Raw genomic sequence first — 20,463 nt, 5'->3', positions numbered from 1 at the left:
CGCGGCACCCCGTACAAACCAATCTGAACTCAGCACAAATCGATTTCAACACTTTCAAGTGATTATGATAAAGAATCCAATGCAATCACCCTCGACTGAAAATGAGAACCTATAGAACATTTAAAACAGCTATTTCTACAGAGCCTTATGTCCTCCTTCCCCGTTATAAAAGGTCGGTTTTACCATCTTTAAGATGCGGTTCAATGAAGCTCGAGATTGAATTGGGACGTTATTCTAATCCTCCTGTGCCAGTTAACCAACGTTTTTGTAAATATTGCCCTGGATGTGTAGAAGATGAAACTCACTTTCTTCTCAACTGCTCACTTTATGATGATATTCGTGTTACCCACCTTCCACAAGTATTTAACCCCACAAATGGCAACTTAAGTGATAATATTGAGGTTGTATATATTCTAAATGATTATAATATTATTTCAACACTAGGTAGTATGTGCTACAAAATGGCTGTTCGAAGAAAATCTTACTACCAATAACACCATATATATTTATACTGCTTTTTATATGTTTTAACTCAATTTGTTTTACTATGCATTATGTATGGTCTCTTATAACCCACATCGTGGGTAGCAGAGATACTTTATAGTGTACCTTTATAATAATGTATATGCCTACAACCTGTATCTCCGATGAGACAAAATTAATAATTTGTCACTTGTCACTGTCACTGTTAATCCGCTCTGTGCACTTGACCATAAAGTCTACACACATACTTGTTCTGTTTTTTGCAGTGTATCTAATATACTACACACAGGAATAAGAGACATGTAATATGGTATGATGTGTGTGTTTTTTTATTTGTTCCAAATATATTTTATTGTGCAAGGAGACAAAGGGATGGGGCACAAGTGCCATACTTATTGCCACTTCCACGCGCTATATACAATATATAGCGTGGAAGTGGCAATATATATATATATATATATATATATATATATATATATATATATATATACACATATACACACACACACACACACACACACACGCACGCACGCACGCGCACACACATACGGTGCTTCACTCATCACAGAAATTGTTTGTCTCTTTACCTCATTTGCTTGTAAATATTGTGTTGGAATAAGGATGAATATTTTCCACTGTCTGGAAAATGTCGCCTGAAGATACTTTGATACTGAAATAGCATACATTGAGTACATAAGGGGACTGCTACGTCATGCATTTCAAGAACTAATCTCCTGAGAACTAAATCTAACAATATAGCTTATCTCATTCACAATCTTTGCACACTGTAGCCATTGAAGCTGGGGTCCCAGGCAGTGTATTGTGTAGTAATTCAAAACTGTGAGTTCAGATTGTTTGATAACCTGAGCCTTATCACCATCTCATTAGTAATCTAATATGATCTCTGTTTTTAAGTAGTAGTTAGCACCTCCTCTCCCCAAAAATCACATACAAACGTCGATCAAATGGATAGCGCGTATTTTTGTGCTTAAGTCACGTGGACATTGTTTAGCTTCATAAACTGTTCATAAGAAACATGTCAGACAGCTTTGACATCATTGATGACTTAGTCTTATGAGATGATGTAAACATTTGGGAAAATTAGCTCAAGTAAATAAAGAAACAGAGGGTCTAAAATTGCCACAGTGTTAGGCCCGAAAGTCTATTTGGGATTTAAATTGAGATTAAGGAAGTAGAGGGTAGAGAGAGAACAAGATAACAAATCTTAACAAAACCTACCTGCCAAACAAGTGCTAGTTCGTTCGTATACGTAATCCGTCACAATCTGTTATGAACGTATAGTGTGTTCGATGAAGGAAATACAGCCCTTCAGATCTTTGTTTACTGAATACACCTATGTTCAGTGATATAATTTATTAAGATATTGAAGCTACATGGCCGCCAATAGTTTCGAGGAAATGTCCTGGCTACACTTCATGGTTTCGTGCTCAACAAATATATACGAATGTATATGATGTCTCATCTTGATGTACTTCAATAATGCAATTCGGCAAAGAAGATGTACAGATGCCTCGACAGCATTTTCCACACATGAATGTGTTCAACCTTGGCAGTCAACTAGTACAGGTTAACATGGCTATCAAAGCTCATGTGTGTCAGGTTGCCCTAACCTCGCCGTCGTATCTGTACACAAAAAAAGTTCATAGTCTAAACTAGGTTATATATGCATTTCTTCAGCCGTTTCAATAATGCATTGCCTGTCACAGCATGCTGTGTTAGTCTGTACAGCACAACGTATTTTATTAGTTATTGGTCGATCCTTCATAAATCATATTTTTGCCATTCATTTCACATATGCCTCGGTAGAATTGAGGTAGGGGAAGGACTTCTGATCAGTTAACAAGGTATTCGGATATCCAGAAACTAGTTTATCCGGACAACATTTTAGAAAAATCAATTGTCCGGATAAGCGAGGTTCGACTGTATAGCACGTGATACATGACAAAACAGATGTGTTAGGACCTGATTCGCACTTGCTGAAGGGATACCAATGGACCCTGATCATAATACATTGGTTGCTTATTATTATTATTAAACATATTGTATTGGCCAAAAAGACAAAGGGTTTGGGCACAAGTGCAGCACTTATTTCCGCCTTCTCCCTATATACATTGCATATATATATTGCATAATGAAAATTAACAATTTACAGTTGAAGCATCACATTGTGGAAACATAGTGCGCAGTATAAATTTATATACAGTGCTCATATGAAGGATATGTACAATGTGCTGGAAAGTGAAGGCAGTGTGCATCTCATACATATGCTAATAATATACATGTACACGTTAGTGTTGTAAATAGATTTAACAATATTAATGATTAACAGTTTGGAAACAATAATATGCTAGCTACTGAATCTGTTAGTCGTTTCTATAAATGTGTGTAAAGACAAGAATATTTTTGTATTCTGGAAAACATCTAAGTTTGGATCACCAAAAAGAATACTATGTAGAGAGTTTTGTCCTCCAAGATTATCGATAGCTGTCAGTAATGTCTCCCTAATATCATCATATAAGGTACTTTCGAAGAAGAAATGGAATGAATTTCCACAAGGAGCTCCGCATTTACAGGAAATAGTATCAGATAAATTAACACGAAACAGGTTGGAATCTAGTGTGCTACAATTGTGTCTCAATCTAGTGTGCAATATGTTTGTAGATCTCTCACCGCAATGATAGTGCATAGGTGGTGATGTAGGCTGCTCAGATGCGACAGCTTTAAAATACGATATTGACGGACTATCCCTGATTCCTGATGATAGATTATTCCATTGGCCTAATGTATCTATAATATAAGACCTTTTAAACGTAGATGTCCGTGCAAATGGAACTACAAATTCATGGCGGTTTCTGAGATTATAATTGACCTTCTGTGACACAGCTGGTGGTATAAGATCAGTTACATATGAAGGACATTGCTTATTTATTATTTTATACATAGTTACAAGTTTGTTGACGTTTCTTCTATACGCTTATATATATGTGTTATGTGCAAGAGTTCTAGTATATCGCGCGTAACATTATCCTGTTTTCGTTCATTGTTTATCTTCAGTTATAGGCACTATTCCAAGTTAATTTGTGTATAACATTTGTGTTTACGTGAGTAACAATGCAATAGACGTAGGGGTTATGTTTATTTGCCGTAAATTACCTTAAGTTTGTATTTCGATGACATGCCAGGCTACCGGGCCGCGCCATTTTGGGATCATGACGTCATCGATATTTGTGTTCCCTCGGTTACCTTACAATTATTGCATAAAGTGTCGTATTTTAATTTACTTTGCTTCAGTCAGTTTCTTAATTGGTTATATTAGTCGTATGCTTTGTGTTATTAAATAATATCTAAGTTAATATTAGTTCAGTGACCAGCTGTGACGTCAGGTTTTGTTTACCGTTAGAGCCGGTCAGCTGGTTGTGACGTCATTTGCTGTTTTTTTTTTACGGTTAGATGAGTGAGTGAGAGAGGAGGACTGAACGGAGTCGAATTGTAAGTATGTATTAACACGCTGCCACCAATTCATATTTGGCGCTGTTGGAGATTATACATTGTGTATGTATTGAGTAGAATAGTACATATTTATATAAATATTTATTAATATAGTTTGAGGGGTCAACTGCAGTATTTGGGTCCCCACTTCGGGGGTTTCCGTAAGGCAACCGGTGCCTTCGGCAGTTTCAGTACTTATATATACGCGCGCACGAGCAAGCGTGCCGAAATCCGTTCGGAGGCATTTTTTAGCAAAAAGGACCCCAAAAATGAGCTGGACGTGAAAAGTATGGTCTCAAACTCCGCCCCTGTGGGGGTCGAGAGTTTTACGATAGAAAGTGAAGCCGAATTATTGTACTGTCAACTTCTTGTTGTTTGTGGGCGGGACATAAATGACGTAAGACGTCACGTGTCTGATCATGTGACTTTCCTTATATGGACTCGTCACTACGAAAGCAACTTCGCACATAACTTGTAAATTCATAAAGTGTGGCTTGTACAAATAAAACAGAGTTGACTTGGCGTACAGTGAAGACATCTTTGCATAGGTATGGGGCGAATGCGGGAATGTATGACAATTATTTTGTTCAAAACATTATCAGAAAAGAAATATTTCAGTTGTTCAATTGATCAGTTTCTAAGTTCACCGACCGTGTTTACATTTATTAAACTTAGGAAGCAAAATGATCGTTTAAGAAAAAGATGAAAAAGAAGCAGAAAAAGGAATTGAACTAGGTCTAGATGGATCCACAGACTTAGGTCCTAGAATCTATTCGACAGTCAAAACGAATTCAACGTTTCGAATGATTTGTTTGAATGAGAAAGTATCTATCAATGATCATTTTCCTATGAAAATTCACATGCTTTCATGAATGAAGTTATACCATATTGCAATTTATTTGAAAAAAGGGGGATCCTCCCCCTTTATCTCCCGTATTTTTCTTTAAAAATGTCATACAGGTGGGGTTGTACCTGCCTTGAACCCCGCTGTGTTGTCCGCCCAACAAAATATATTGTTCAAGTAACAGAATGAACTTACCGCCGTGCGATTTATTTGAAAAAAGGGGGTGTAACCCCCCTTTACACTTTAATATTTCGACAAGGGGGGACAAACCCCCCTTGTAACCCCCGTGTGTTGTCTGTGTAAGAAAATACTGAACTGCAGACAGCGTTCGGTACAAAAATGGCGGCCAACAAATCCTCTCGCTTCGACCGTAAATAACGAACTGCGCATGCGTGGAATGTTTTTCATTCGACAACTTCCGTAAACACGTAAAAACTTTCCTTCCGAAGTGGGGACCCAAATACTGTAGTCTACCCCTCAGTTGTAGCAAACGCTCCTGAGAATGTCGAACCTCATGAGATTCCTACTAGTCAGGATTTTCAAAGTGATGACGTTGGTGGTTTGCCTGGTCCCTCTAGATCCTATAGTGAAGGATATATTGGTGTACCTGATAGGGTCCTATGATCATCCAGGACCTCAGCATGGCTGGTCTAATCCGTACATGGCTACTCCAAATACAGAACCGTTCATGGCGACTATTTTAACCCAATTGTCTAACTCTGTTTTGAGCTTGGCGGACCTTGTAAACGCAATGCCAGTCAATTCAAACACAAACTCTGCTGCTGGTGTAGTGCGGGTTTCGTTGCACTTACCAAAGTTCAATGGCAAAAATGATTTTGCAGCTTTTGAAGCGCAATTTAAACTTTTAGCCACTCAGTCCAACTGGGATGATTTTCAATCAGCCCAGATAATGGGATGTGCCATGGAGGGAATAGCCCAGGAGTTCTATGCTCGTTTACCTGAACATGAGCGTCAGAATAACCAGTGGTTGTGTAGAGCTTTGAGACAGCGTATTGTTCTGTGCTTGCCTGTGCAAGGAACAGTTACTCAATCGCATCCGAAAATCAAATGAAACAATTGAGGATCGAAGTGATGATCTTTGGCGTTTGTCTTGTGAGGCATATCCAGATCTTCCTTATGAGTTACAAGAACGCATGGCTCTTGATGCTTTCAAGCGAGCAGTGAGTAAGGAGCTTCGTTTGCGACTTGTCGACCGTGGAATTTCTACTCTACGACAGGCAGTTAAAACAGCACAGTTGTACGAGTCTGTTGTTGGCACTTCGGGGGCCCATCACTCTGTGCGGGCTGTCAGTCCTTACCCATCTGCTGAGCGTCGTGTCAGATTTAGTTCTGAAAATGAAAGCAAAAATAATGAGCACTTGGAAACAAAGTTGGATACTCTGACAACTCAATTACAAGAATTGCAGAAAACAGTCAGCCAACTGGCTCAGCTGAAATTTAATCAAGGTTCTGGACAATACAACAGAGGTCGCCCTCATTTGCGGCAGACCCAAAGCTCGCTTTCAAGAAGTCCCAGTGTTGGACGATTTGTTCAGCAAGTCGCACACGAACCAACTCGGTGTGTTATAGTTGGGGACACCCGGGCCACTGGGCAGCCGAATGCCCTCAGAATAGATCTGGCTCCCATTCGGGAAACGCCAAGCCACCAACCCGGGCTTAGGTCAGGATTTGGTGGAAAATTGTGTGCAAAATATTGCCACAAAACCAAAACCTATGATAAATGATCAAGGGGAGGCACCTCCTAACATGACACAGGTCAATATTAGGCCTTGTTTTCAGATGGGTGATGAAGGTAATCTGATCAATACTGATATTAACGGGAATTATTTTACCCTGTTAATTGACACAGGAAGTGAAATATCACTTATCTCACCTACTTCTTTCCAGCGACTATCGAGAGGCATTTCCCTCAGTCTCGTTGATCTGAACTTGCGAGCACTGAATGGAACCCTCTTTCCTGTTAAAGGCATTTTTCAAGCTCCAGTCAGGTTATCTGAAAAGACAAACCCAGTTAAGGAGGAATTTATAGTGGCAGAAATTGAGAATAGTTATAAGGTGGATGGTATCTTGGGCATAGATATAATGCGCAAAGCTGGTGCCGTGGTTGACTTAGCCAATAATAAAATAAAATTGTACGAAAATTGGCTACCTACATTTCAATCACAGAAAACAGCAAATGTCGCTGAAAATGTGGAATTGTCACCACAAACAGTATCTTTTGTAAAACTTAACCTGCCCTCAAGGTCACTACTCTAGTTGAACCATGTAATGAGGTGTTAAATCCATTAGGATTACTTATGGGAAATAGTATTGTCAATAAAGCACGATCAGCTGTTGTGAAAGTTATTAATACAACTGACAAAACAATTTCTCTCGACTCTGGAAAAATATTGGCTCACTGTCACTCTGCCAAATCTGTCAATGAACTTCAACCTGGAAAGAAAAAAGATCAGTATGTAAGTTAAGCATACAAGGCACAGAGATTCCCAATTATCTTGCGGACCTCTATGATAGAAGTTCTAAAGATTTGAATGAGCAACAGCAACTTAACTTAAAAGAGTTACTTTGTAAACATGAGCACACATTTGCTAAGGATGATGATAATGATCTTGGCCGCACTAGTTTGGTTCAACATACTATTAACACGGGCGATGCTCGACCAGTCAAACATGCGCCACGACGCCAGTCATTTGCAAAGCAAGAGGCTGAACGCTCTGAGATTGCCTGCATGTTAGACCAAGGGGTGATAACTCATTCCACTAGTCCATGGGCATCTCCTTCAGTCTTAGTGCAACGTCCTGATGGCCGTTACCGATTTTGCTGCGATTTCCACGCTCTAAATTGTTTGAGCAAAAAAGATGCCTATCCGTTGCCAAGAATAGATGACTGCATCGACAGTCTCGGAGGTGCAAAACTGTTCTGCACAATGGATCTTCAAGCGGGATACTGGCAGGTAGAGATGTATCCCAAAGACCGAGAAAAAACAGCTTTTGTGACAAGATCAGGCTTGTACGAGTGGACTGTCATGCCATTTGGTCTCTGCAATGCACCTAGTGTATTCGAGAGGATTATGTAGACTGTCTTAAGAGGTATACAATGGATAGAATGTCTATGTTTTCTAAATGACATAATTGTCTTTGGTACCAACTTTGAGCAGACTCTAGCACGTCTTGAATCTGTCTTTGACAGACTCAGAGATGCGGGCCTTAAAGGGCAAGTTCACACAAAAATAAACCTATTTTTCTTGTACTTTTTCATCATGAAAAGTATTTACCAAGTAGTTTCAGAGGCAAAACAATTAAAATATCACACGTATCAAATTTATTTTATTCATAAAATCGGTTCATATTGTTCATAAACACACCATGGCTGATGCCCCTTGCAATATGACGTCATTGGTGCCAATTGATAAAGGAATGACGTCATAAGACTTTATTAGACGCGTTTCACGTGGTGTATGTAGGTGTGTGGTTCTATCTTCTCAGATGCGCAGCCTAGCTATTGTTTTGTTTGATGCCGAGCTGTCCAAAATACAACGCTAAGCAAAATTACTCTAAAATTATTTCGTTTTCCAAAATCGCGACTGAGAAGACAACAATGCACTGATAACATACTGTAAGTTTCGCGATTATGGTTGGAAGGGTCCGTTGTATAAATTGCGCTTATTCGTTCATTTGTGTTGCGCCTATTGGCTCTTGCTGAGTTGCTGTCGTCTTCCGTGAGAGTTTAGATACCTGCTGGTTCTGAAATCACAGGACCATATGAAACTAATAATAACAATAAAAAAAACTCGCCCAAAAATTATAGTTGAGGCCGTTTTTGTTACTATTATTAGTTACATATGGTCCTGTGCTGAAACTGATCGGAAGCGGATGGTGTACGATCCTTATATGGAAACAGGCTAAAGGGACAGCACTCTCGTCAAGACCCTGCTTGGGATGTTTTAGTAAACAAACGACGAAAAGTTGAAGTAACTCGATGAGGTAAGTTTGCTGTTTTAGTTTATTCTAACCACAGTAGTATTTAAGAAATGTATTTTAGCAGGGGTAGGGTGATATTTGTACATAGTTTCACTTGATAATCATGAATATCCGCGATGTTGTCTCGTTCACATGTTCACTTCCTGCATGGTATGTCGATACTCCTGATCAGCTGATCGCTGCAGTATGCAAACTCCTGTTGATGGAGTAAGTTGTGTTACGTAATGTTTTAGTTTTATAGCCATTCCTGTCTGGAATTAACACAAATCATCTCATTTCGGTAATTAATAAACTTTATAATAACACAGGAAAACAAATTATATAAACTCATCGAAATTTTGTGTGTGTGTTTGTGTGTGTACCTAATCTTTAAATAATCATGTACAATAATTTTGATTCAGACTGTTGAAGCAAAAATCCGCAAAAATACATTGTTGCAACATGTTTATTTTTTATATTTAGGCTTTATATATTTTTTTTATTCAAAAAGATATCTGGTTTTGCTGGTTTGTAGCTGACAAAATATCCAGTCACTATCCAAAATCATCGCCCACCTACCACCCAAAATATTCAAATTTCATGTTCAATGCAATTTACACACATTTACAATTTATAGCACATTGATACATGAAAAAATCAAGTTACCATTTTATATTTTGTGATAGTGAGATTTAGATGACAAAAGTGTTAATGTTTCTATGTTGTATCTTTCAAATATGAAGTTTCGAGCCAAGTCATGCCAGACACCGATGCCCAGAAAGTACAGGTCCCAAGTCCATCATGGTGTAAAGTCACTGTCCAATGTACACCAGAAGCATGGCACAACGTGCTTCACAGTATGAGGTACAAAATACTATTTTGACAATGAATAATCACCCAATGTAAATACTATATGCAAATAATTTCTGTATTGAACTATTTTGTGTATCTATTATATTCTATATTGTTGTCTTTTGTTGTAAAAGTGTCGTGTGGATGACAAATGATCATGAACGTATACTGTGAATGACATATAACAGTTTAGATCTGATACAATTTGTACACAGTTAACTGATGATATTTGTATTCAGGCACCCAGTGACATGCCTGACACTGCTGAAGATTATTAGCACCTTCTTTTACAATTATTTAGTCAGTGTACATATTATTTTGACAAATCTATGTTAAAATTATTTTTATATTTTTCGGGTACCAGAATGATATGGAAGAGTATAAATGCGACAAAACCCTTTCCATATTCATATGAAATCTCTGTAAAAAACAGTTGATGGTACGATTCTGACTAAATCATGAGCACGTGGAATATTGCTAAAAGTGGGGTAAAACCCTACTCACTCATTCATATAAAAAAATAATTGCATATTTCATTTGCATTTTAGGGGGTGGTCGTTACAGACGTTTTGCTCAAAAGGTCAGGTTGGGAGGTCCAAATTTCCAAACAAAGATTTACAATTTCAAATATTTTTCACTAATATTCAACAAGTTTTACTTATAGTTTCTTAGATAATTTATATGTATTGATTGTGACAGTAAATGAGCTTTTTGTAAACATTGTACATATATCTGGTCCACTCAGTTAAACAACCCACTGTTTTTATTAATTAATTATATATTAGATATTACTTCTTTTTTATAGTTTCTAAACATTTTTTAAAAAAATCTGGCCCCATAATACATGATAAATAGTTTCCCTGCAAAGTTGCAATGCATTTACTGTGAATGGTTGTCAGAACACGTAGGAGGCAATGTTTATACAGTAGGGTAGATATTGTATACTGGCGTAGAGAAGCCTGCTCTGTACACACAAGGGCAGTGATGATGACCATGGGTGAAGTGATGAGTTGATGGTACGCCAGGGGTATGTAATAGCCTTGGTCACGGTTGATTGAGGGCTGAAGTCTTTTGATGTTGATGGCTTCTTGTAGTTTCCTGATCTTGAAGTCTTTGAGGTTTGTGGCGAGGGTTGTGACTCTCTCCCACTGGATTTTGCAGTATTACATACCCCTGGCGTACCATCAACTCATCAAAGACCCCAATCAGCCATAATCCTGTTGTTTCTGGCTTCATCTTTTGTTCATGGCACTGACTTCACCCATGGTCATCATCACTGCCCTTGTGTGTACACAACAGGCTTCTCTACTTTAGTATACAATATCTACCCTACTGTATAAACATTGCCTCCTACGTGCATACATACTTCCTTACTGCACTCTGTAAATCACTTGCTTGATAACGGTGTTAGAACCTACACCGAAAAGTCGCTCTTAATTGTAATAAAGAAGTTGTTCATCCATAAATTCTTATCCTTACTTGATTTTCATCGTTTCCATACTGCGAAGCTTGTTTGTTTCGGTTGAAAATCGTATGGTTTTGCGATTTCTTGAAGGGTCAAGGGAACTTCTTCGGACCAGGCAAGGTATCGGATGCCATGTTGTCTCACCATAAACTGGTACTTGATATCTTTGGCGTTGTGACAAGACAGGGACCCAGTTAAATTGGCACCAATTACGTCATAATCTAAGGGGGATAACTCAGGCCTGTTTAGCTCGGAAAACGAAGGCCTCATAACAGCATGACATTTTCACACTTATTGTGAGCTCGCTACATTGACTGTGAGAAAAATGAGTGTATATTTTCAAACACTGATACTAACTTATTCTAAAATTCCGTTTTGTTTAAAATGAGAAAGAAAGTGATTTTTGCGTGTACACTTCCCCTTTAAGCTAAAGCCAAAGAAATGTCACCTCTTTCAGACACAAGTCAAGTTCTTAGGACATGTCATTTCCTCACAAGGCATCCACACTCAACCAGATAAGATAGAGGCTGTACAAACCTGGCCAACGCCAAAGTGTAGGAAAGATATCCTCAGGTTCCTTGGACTTGCTAATTACTATAGGCGGTTTGTAAAGGATTTTACCAAAATAGCAAGTCCTCTTACCCGTTTGACCAGTCAATAAGTTGATTTTGAGTGGAGCAAGGAAGCTGATGTTGCATTCATGCAGCTAAAGCAATCACTCATCACAGCTCCTATACTTGGATATCCTCGAGTAGATGGTCAGTTGATGATTGATACTGATGCTTCAGGTGAAGGGCTTGGCGCAGTGCTATCTCAAGAGCAGGAAGGCAAAGAGGTTGTGTTGGGATATCTCAGCAAGACCTTCTCACCTGCAGAGAGAAATTACTGTGTAACAAGGCGTGAACTCTTAGCTGTTGTCACTGCTTGTAGGCACTGGCATCCATATGTATTCGGACGACCTGTGATCGTTCAAACTGATAATTCAGGAGTAGCCTGGGCTAAAAAGATAAAGAAGCCTGTAAATCAAACGGCTCGTTGGCTTGAAGAATTGGGCAACTACGACTTACATGAGGTACATCGTCCTGGGCGAGTTCACTGGAACGCTGACGCCCTCAGTCGTAATCCTCCAGGTCCATGTTCACAGAGCGAGAGAGAAGATGGTACTTGCTGTGATCCTCCATCTGTTGAAGACATTGTCACATCCTCATTATGTGGGGCAATCACCAGATCACAATCTGCAAAACAAAAGTTTGACATTGACCTAGAACTAATGAAAACATTGCAAATGGATGACCCTGAGATCTCAATCATTTACAAGGCTAAAGAGGGCAATATTAGGCCTGATTGGGAAGAAATCTCAGGTAATTCTGAAGCATGTAAAGTATTATGGGGACAGTTTAACAGACTTTCTATCAGAAATGGTGTTTTGCATCGCAAATTTGAGACCAGTGATGGAAAACGATGGCATTGGCAAATCATTGTGCCTGAGACAAAACGACAGTCGATAATATCACACCACCATGATAGCCCGATGGGTGGACACCTAGGTGTCAATCACAACCATGGCAAAATCCAGCAGTCATACTACTGGGTTAGAATGAAGCATGATTTAAAGAATTATTGTCGTCAGTGTGATAAATGTGTCGCTAGAAAACATCCAGCAAAATGTCGAGCACCCATGAAGGAGTATGTAACCGGATCTCCCATTGAGCGTCTCACGACTGACATAATGGGTCCACTTGAAAGCACTAAGTCCGGGAACTGATTCATTCTGGTTGTCACGGATGCATTCACAAAATGGACGGAGGCGTATGCAGTGGCAAACATTGAGGCAAAAACAATAGCCGCCAAGATTGTTGAGGAATGGGTGTGCCGATTTGGTGCTCCAGCTTTGCTGCACAGTGATCATGAATATGAAGCTCGTCTTTTCCAAGAGATGTGCGGGGCGGTCGGGTAGCCTAGTGGTTAAAGCGTTCGCTCGTCACGCCGAAGACCTGGGTTCGATTCCCGACATGGGTACAATGTGTGAAACCCATTTCTGGTGTCCCCCGGCGTGATATTGCTGGAATATTGCTAAAAGCGGCGTAAAACCAAACTCACTCACTCCAAGAGATGTGCAAATTGCTGGGTGTGGTAAAAACGAGAAGCACAGCTCTAAGACCTCAAGCCAATGGTCACGTCGAGCGGTTCAACCGCACACTGAGCACCATGCTGAGCATTTATGCAGATGGGAAACCCAAAACATGGGATCAACACCTTCCGTTTGTAATGGCTGCTTATAGGTCATCGAAACATGAATCTACTCACTTCAGTCCAAATGCGCTAGTACTTGGTAGGGAGGTACGATTTCCCATTCATTTGTTAACAGGGAACCCTAACTCTACCAACATGGGGTTTGATGAGTATGTTTCTGACTTGTAGGAAAAGTTTGATCATGCTTTTACAACCGCTCGTTCCCACCCGAAACATGCCTCAGAGGTGCGGAAGAAGAGATATGACCTTCATTCAAAACAATCAAACCTGCGAGTTGGTCAACCTGTTTGGTTATCAGAGCTCCAGATAAGCTTTTGGTGATCTGGGTATTTTACCCATGCATTTTAAAATCATTGGGTATCGGTAATTCTATCTGGGTATTCAAATTTCTGTTACACACTAGTTTTTACACATGTGGGTATTTAAGTTAAATATTTAAAACCACTATTCATCTAGTCCCTGCAAACTGGTGTCGTGTGGGTTCGAGAGCTTTATAGGACTCAAAAATACCACGATACTTCCACAAGAAAGTGTGATGGCAAATGATTATGATGTAACTGTCATCGTGGAGTTTGTCAAGGTTGACGGAATGCCCGTTTATAATTTCAAAATAAGTTGCTGAAGTGCAAATCGAATACGTAGGGTTACTTCACAATGTTTTGATGATACGCACAAGTTTTATTTTTGTAGCGTATCTGTAATGTTCGTTGCGTATTTGATACGCTTGGATTTTATTTTACTGCACATTTCTGCATTTCTGATGCGTATTTTACGCAGATACGCAGCTTATCTGGAGCTCTGGTTATACAACCCAAACAAGATTATGTCAAAAAGGAAGAAATTTGTCACTTGTTGGAAAAAAGGTTTGGTCATTACAAAGAAAATTGATGACATTACCTTTAGGATCCAAGATGGTCCAGACAATACACCTAGGGTGGTACATGTTGATAGACTAATGCCATACCAGGGAAACGATCCGCCAACGTGGTGGATCTGTTAAGAATCATAATGAAAGAGTTATGACAAAATCAATTACAGATTATTTCTGATAGACACAATTACATAAAATAAACTTGAAAATTTCAAAAATGGTCGCACTAAAGATGCTGACCTTATTTGCCTAGCCTGTTCTTTTAATCTCTTTAGAGATTTATGAAAGATTTGAGCTTGTTTACTACATCAATAGTAGAGATGCATGGTGGATGCATGGTACATATAAGTATGCAGATGATGGTAAAGTTAAATAGTCAAGATAGTACCATTGAGGTGTTAGTGGGAGATTTAAAATTTGTGCTTGTCGGAAGCTTTCCCCACTAAACTTTTGTGTAGCTATGTTGAGTAAATAATTACTAGATATTTTTGGTGTTGGACCAAACCTAGGAATTATGATAACTTATAGTTTTGAAATGTTTTTATTGATGTTGGATTGCGTCAATATGATACAATAGATTTATCCCTGTTATTCTAACAGGAATATGGAACACCTTGAAGTCAAGGTAGACGACAGGGAGTTGGGGGAGTTAGATGGAGACATTGAGGGTGGCCAGGGACAAATTTCATTAAATTTCGTCCAGGCATGACCTGTCCTGTGTGCAGGGAGGAAAACTACAAAGAGAAAAACCACCTCGATTCTCACTGGGCCCAGGTGCATCTGAGATTTCAGAAGCACTTTGCCTTCCCTCAGAGTGGTTGCCGAACAATTAAATCAACAAAAAGGGCCCTAAAATTCCATGCCGCAAATGTGCACATGAAGACGAGATTGATAAATGCGGAAGTTGAAAAGTTTTGTTCGGGGGCCGAGGTAACAATGGAGACAAATGAGAACTTTATTGACCCTGGGACCTTTGCGCTGTCCTGGCAAAAGTGGGGGCCACGAGGGGTTGAGGTAGGACCAAGCAAGTGGCCAAACCGGTACAGAAAACCAACAGACCTATCAGCACGGTCACCAAAGCGCCTGTTCCAGGGACAACGAATTCAGCATCCCTGAGCGCAATGTGAAGAGCGCAATGTGGCCCTGGAGAGTGCTCTAGCAGAGGCAAGGGCGGCAACTATGGAAGTCAGCATTAGATGGCCCAAGTTCGAGGACATACCAGACAGGAAGATAGACGAGTTTGTGAGAGACGGTTTGGAGAGTATGAGGGTGTTGCAGGCGGCAGAGGCGAAGAGATTGAGAGGAGAGAGAGAGCAGAGACGGGCAGCAGACAATGAAATCAGGAAATTGAAATGTTTTAAGTGGTGATTGTAAAATTGATTGTATGTGATATTGTTGTGATTTATGTGATTCTTTAGTATTCATTGTATAATAAGTGTAAGTATAAAATCAACCGTTCTCTTATATGTGTCTCATTATTGCCGTTACAATATGTCTTATTCTCATAACATCAGATTATTCATGTGTGCTAGAGTCATCATCGGGTGAAACTGATAATTTCAATCTCCAGCATGTTCAGTGTTTAAAGGGGCACTGATCTAACGCAATTCCCCGGGACTGGTTGTTGCCTTTGTTATTGTTTTTTCCCAGTGAGTACCCGGATGTATAGCAGAAATCTAGACTAGTTCGCGACCTCTGCTGCGCCTTTCGTAAGCGCATTAGTCACGTTTATGGATAGCGGTAGTAATAAGGACGTATGGTCACATTGATCAACAAAATGAAATACAGTTTTCGAGATAATAAGGAAATGTAGGTATCTTTGGGGGTAGCATCGGTAATGGTGACGAAGTTTTGATAAGTCACTTGCTTGGTAATTTTGCGATTTTCGTTTACACTATTTTTACTTCGACACGAAGTAATTGTTTTTTTATAGTGTGTATATTTTTTTACTGTCAAAATGTGTAACATATTTATTAAACGTCTAAATATTATACAATGTGACTGAAAAACATTTCGTTGAAAAGTACATGTCTATGTTGTTTGGCTTCTAATCCTACATAATAATCTGTTGTGATGTTTGTAGGCCCTTTTGTTCGTCTTAATCAATCTGGATAGATTTCTTAGTCAAAATGGCTGAAATATTTACACATTTTATAAATTGCCTGAGAGAATCAAATTTTACAAATTGACGGTAATATATACACGCTTACAAAGGAAAAGACCGGAGAAAACAACGTCTATCACGCATTGAAGAATTTCCCAACCAAGACATAGAGAAACAAGAACGAATCGGTTCAAATGAAGGAAAACAAAATGCAAATACCATAATTACAACCCACCAAATTTATGTGTATAAATTTTAGGCAGCTTCCTTGTTCGAGGAATGTATCCGTGAATATCCACACAAAGGAACAATATCCCACTCGTCTGCAGCTGTACAAAGAAACTTATTCGATGTCACGTGTCTCTGTAACAATCAAATATTTTAAAAAACATATATCGTTTCGGGATATTATAACCGTGTTCGTTTCTCAACTGATCACTTGGATTGTTTCAGGTGTTTCACATAGGTGTCAAGTCTTCAAGGGTCGGCTGAGAAAGCCCACATGACAGATAACAATGATCAATCAATCAACGTATTATCAGTTATCCCTTTGAACAAAGTATGTTGTTTTAACATCGGCACTTCACGCCATGATATGAGTGTATTCCCTTTGTTTAAATAAACCTAGACATGTAAACACTCACTTTTGACATATCCACTGTGCAAGATAACAGTGATTAATCAATCAACGTATTTTCTGTTAATCCTTTGATCACCAGGAACGATCCGTTGATATACAAAAAAAGTAAATGAACTGATCATTCATCTCTTGCTTGGCTGCCACGTGCATATTACATAACACACATTTCACCTCACTTCAAACCTGGATTTATATTGAATAATTACCCCAGACACAATAAATGCCAAATGGGAACCTTTGTCAGGTAATCTAAGTGGTGCTACCACTACTTGTACCTGTAATAAATTCATTAACTGAGCATCAAGGGAATGACGACAAATACACAAGTGTAGGGTTAGACGAGAAAACGTGGATGACAACAAGGGAGTAGTAATCGTATTATCGACGCAATCCAAAACCCGAAAATTCTTTCACTGCATGGATACCTTTTGTAGTATTAAACTATAACCATCTGGGGTATTTCCAAATGACGACATCCGATGAGCTCCGCCGTTCTTTTTGTCTCTTTGTTTAGGCCGAAGAAATTAATTAACATGTGCCCTTTGTCGAAATCTTTATAGATCACAGTTAACCAATCAGTGTTTATGCAAAAATGCGTAAAACAAATATTGCCTCCAGCCGCCAAGTTCATTTAGCTGTCCTTGCAGACGGTAGCCCAGTCTCTGGTCACGCTCAGTTGCGTTGCGTATCATCCGGGTACTCACGGGGAAAAAAACAATAACAAAGGCAGCAACCAGTCCGGGGAATTGCGTTAGATCAGTGCCCCTTTAAGACAGATATTTTGTACTAGTTTCAGATGATTCTCCTTGTAAATGATATGTCCTGATAGGAGTATAAACTCGCGGACGAGTTAAGATTTAAAAAAAGAAGGGATATTGTTATGTGCAAGAGTTCTAGTATATCGCGCGTAACATTGTCCTGTTTTCGTTCATTGTTTATCTTCAGTTATAGGCACTATTCCAAGTTAATTTGTGTATAACATTTGTGTTTACGTGAGTAACAATGTAATAGACGTAGGGGTTATGTTTATTTGCCGTAAATTACCTTAAGTTTGTATTTCGATGACGGACTGCACAGAGCGACATGCCAGGCTACCGGGCCGCGCCATTTTGGGATCATGATGTCATCGATATTTGTGTTCCCTCGGTTACCTTACATTTATTGCATAAAGTGTCGTATTTTAATTTCCTTTACTTCAATGAGTTTCTTAATTGATTATATTAGTCGTGTGCTTTGTGTTATAAAATAATATCTAAGTTGATATTAGTTCAGTGACCAGCTGTGGTCACGTTTTGTTTACCGTTAGAGCCGGTCAGCTGGTTGTGACGTCATTTGCTGGGTTTTTTGACGGTTAGATGAGTGAGTGAGAGAGGAGGACTGAACGGAGTCGAATTCCAAGTATGTATTAACACGCTGCCACCAATTCTTATTTGGCGCTGTTGGAGATTATACATTGTGTATGTATTGAGTAGAATAGTATATATTTATATAAATATTTATAATATAGTTTGAGTGGTATAAATAAATTACAGTTGTATTGTTGAACAAAGAGATCTTGTTCTGTGTTTATTTGCAAAAGGCAAACCGTGACATCATGTATAAATAAGCGAACCCCCCAGATCCGTCACAATATGTATCCACGTCACACACACACCTAGAACAAGTACACTTATTTCAATATTACTAATATTACATGAATGTTACTGAGCAGTCAGTTAGAGTTTATATCTTTGCGCTTAATCAGCAACATTAAGCCTTTCACGTATATTACAACTTTGTAAGTTAACTTTCCTTTCCAGAAATACCATAGAATGGTGACAGAGATGAACTTCTACCCCAGGAGATGTGTCATTGACTAAAATCTGCTTTGTTAATTTGATTTCAAGTGATAGCCTTCACCTGGAAGGAATTTGTATTTGTATTATTTCAATTTTTCTTTTCATAAATATCACTCTGAATTTTGGGTTTTGAAATAGCATGTCGCAGAAATAACACCTGTTGGACCCTTAGACTTGCAAGAATACTCTAATCATTGGCCGAAACATGCCCCATTTGTGCTTCTTGCTTTGTCAGACCAAACACCCACACTGTTGAATTTCTCAAAAGCTTTAAAAGGGTTAAAGCTATTTTTAGAAGTAAAAATGGGTTGATTGGTGACTACCACAGAAGTAGCAAATGGAGTTATGTCCGATGAAATTCTCTGTTTTGACTTGTGCCAAACGTTTCCATGTTTTTCGAGTTTAACAACTAACTTGCCTTTGCATGTATTTGTTCCACCGGTGGTGCAGGATACGCTCACCTCTATGCAAACACCTGTTATCCCCACTGTTTGATAGTAGTTTATACACGTAAGTATGTATAAGTTGTATGTCATCTTGATATATCACTTGTGTAATCCCTCTTTTTGGGGTGTACTACAAACATAAATCAAAGTTTCTTTTGAGCTAGCATGAATATAATAAAATACTTAGCAAGTCTATGCTTATCATTCCCTCTACTCCTACCAAAGGCTCTAATTGTGGCTAACTGTTACATATTCTTCACGAATACTGTAAATCATGAAACGTGTAACCAAATTAATGAAACCAAATTAGACCGTTGGCTAAACTAACATCTAGTTTCTGAAATGAATATATTTTTACAAAAATAAAAACAATTGTTTGATTATATTAATAAAATATATAACTGCAGTAATCTAGTTTTGCCAGATATGATTGACTTGCAACGGCTGTATTGGATATATTTGTTTCAGGAACTGTATGGCAGGCCTAAAATGCGTCACGAAAGTAAGGCGATTAACTTTGCTTTTGACCTGTAAAAGCTAACCAACAAGCGAAAACACCAAGACTGTCGACTTAGAATTCTATGATGTAGTTTTGGTGGCAGTTCGATCGAAAACTACCATTTGCCATGCTCAAAAACTTGACTTCAACTGTTGATCTAACTTCTATTTAATCAAAAGCAGGAAAGTTTATCCTCATCTTTCAGGAAATAAAATATGAAAGACTTTGACATCTTGAGTTAATAGCCGATTTCATACTGAGTTCACTGCAAAGGACAACTTTATGGGGGGGTGGGGTTGGGGGGCGGTCATATGAGCCTTGATGGCAAAGGTATCAACATATGCGAGAACAAAGAAACGTGAACCCAATATTTCAAATGTTGGAAAAAAGGAGAAAAACAGTGCAGTCACGGTCTAGTGACCGTACCGTTTCCTACTCGCTTAATTGTCTGGCTTCCGTCACCATCCGGCGAAGTCCGGTGGTCGTCGTTGTCCAGTGTCTTTACATTCATTGTTAGAGAATTGGTGACCCGTAACTTTGGTGTCCTCTCATCTATCAGACATCCCACTTGTTAAAAACTTTTAGTAGTGATTGATTCATTACTAATACCATGCCTGTTACCTTCGGTTTAAGTGGACTCAGCCCTTTCTTCACCCATTTGTCAGCCAGTAAGGAAAG

At 38.9% G+C, this 20,463-nt stretch overlaps 1 long non-coding RNA gene across 3 annotated transcripts; it reads right to left on the bottom strand.

Moving 5' to 3' along the window:
* Positions 1 to 2,714: 2,714 nt before the first annotated feature.
* LOC139470240 (uncharacterized) lies at positions 2,715 to 18,116 on the bottom strand. 3 transcript variants are annotated; one of them, XR_011653762.1, is made up of 7 exons: positions 18,047 to 18,116; positions 14,285 to 14,380; positions 12,202 to 12,369; positions 11,777 to 12,003; positions 7,258 to 7,291; positions 6,732 to 6,851; positions 2,715 to 6,187 (listed from the first exon to the last, which is right to left on the bottom strand). It is a non-coding gene; the product is annotated as an uncharacterized lncRNA (long non-coding RNA). The 3 variants fall into 3 exon arrangements; XR_011653763.1 differs by having other exon boundaries at positions 6,736 to 6,851; XR_011653764.1 differs by lacking the exon at positions 14,285 to 14,380.
* Positions 18,117 to 20,463: the final 2,347 nt, after the last annotated feature.

Source organism: Haliotis cracherodii, unplaced genomic scaffold (genome assembly GCF_022045235.1).
Source record: "Haliotis cracherodii isolate W230 unplaced genomic scaffold, xgHalCrac1.p SCAF_20, whole genome shotgun sequence".
In the NCBI taxonomy this organism is placed as follows: domain Eukaryota; kingdom Metazoa; phylum Mollusca; class Gastropoda; order Lepetellida; family Haliotidae; genus Haliotis; species Haliotis cracherodii.
This window is presented reverse-complemented; position numbering and strand designations above follow the sequence as displayed.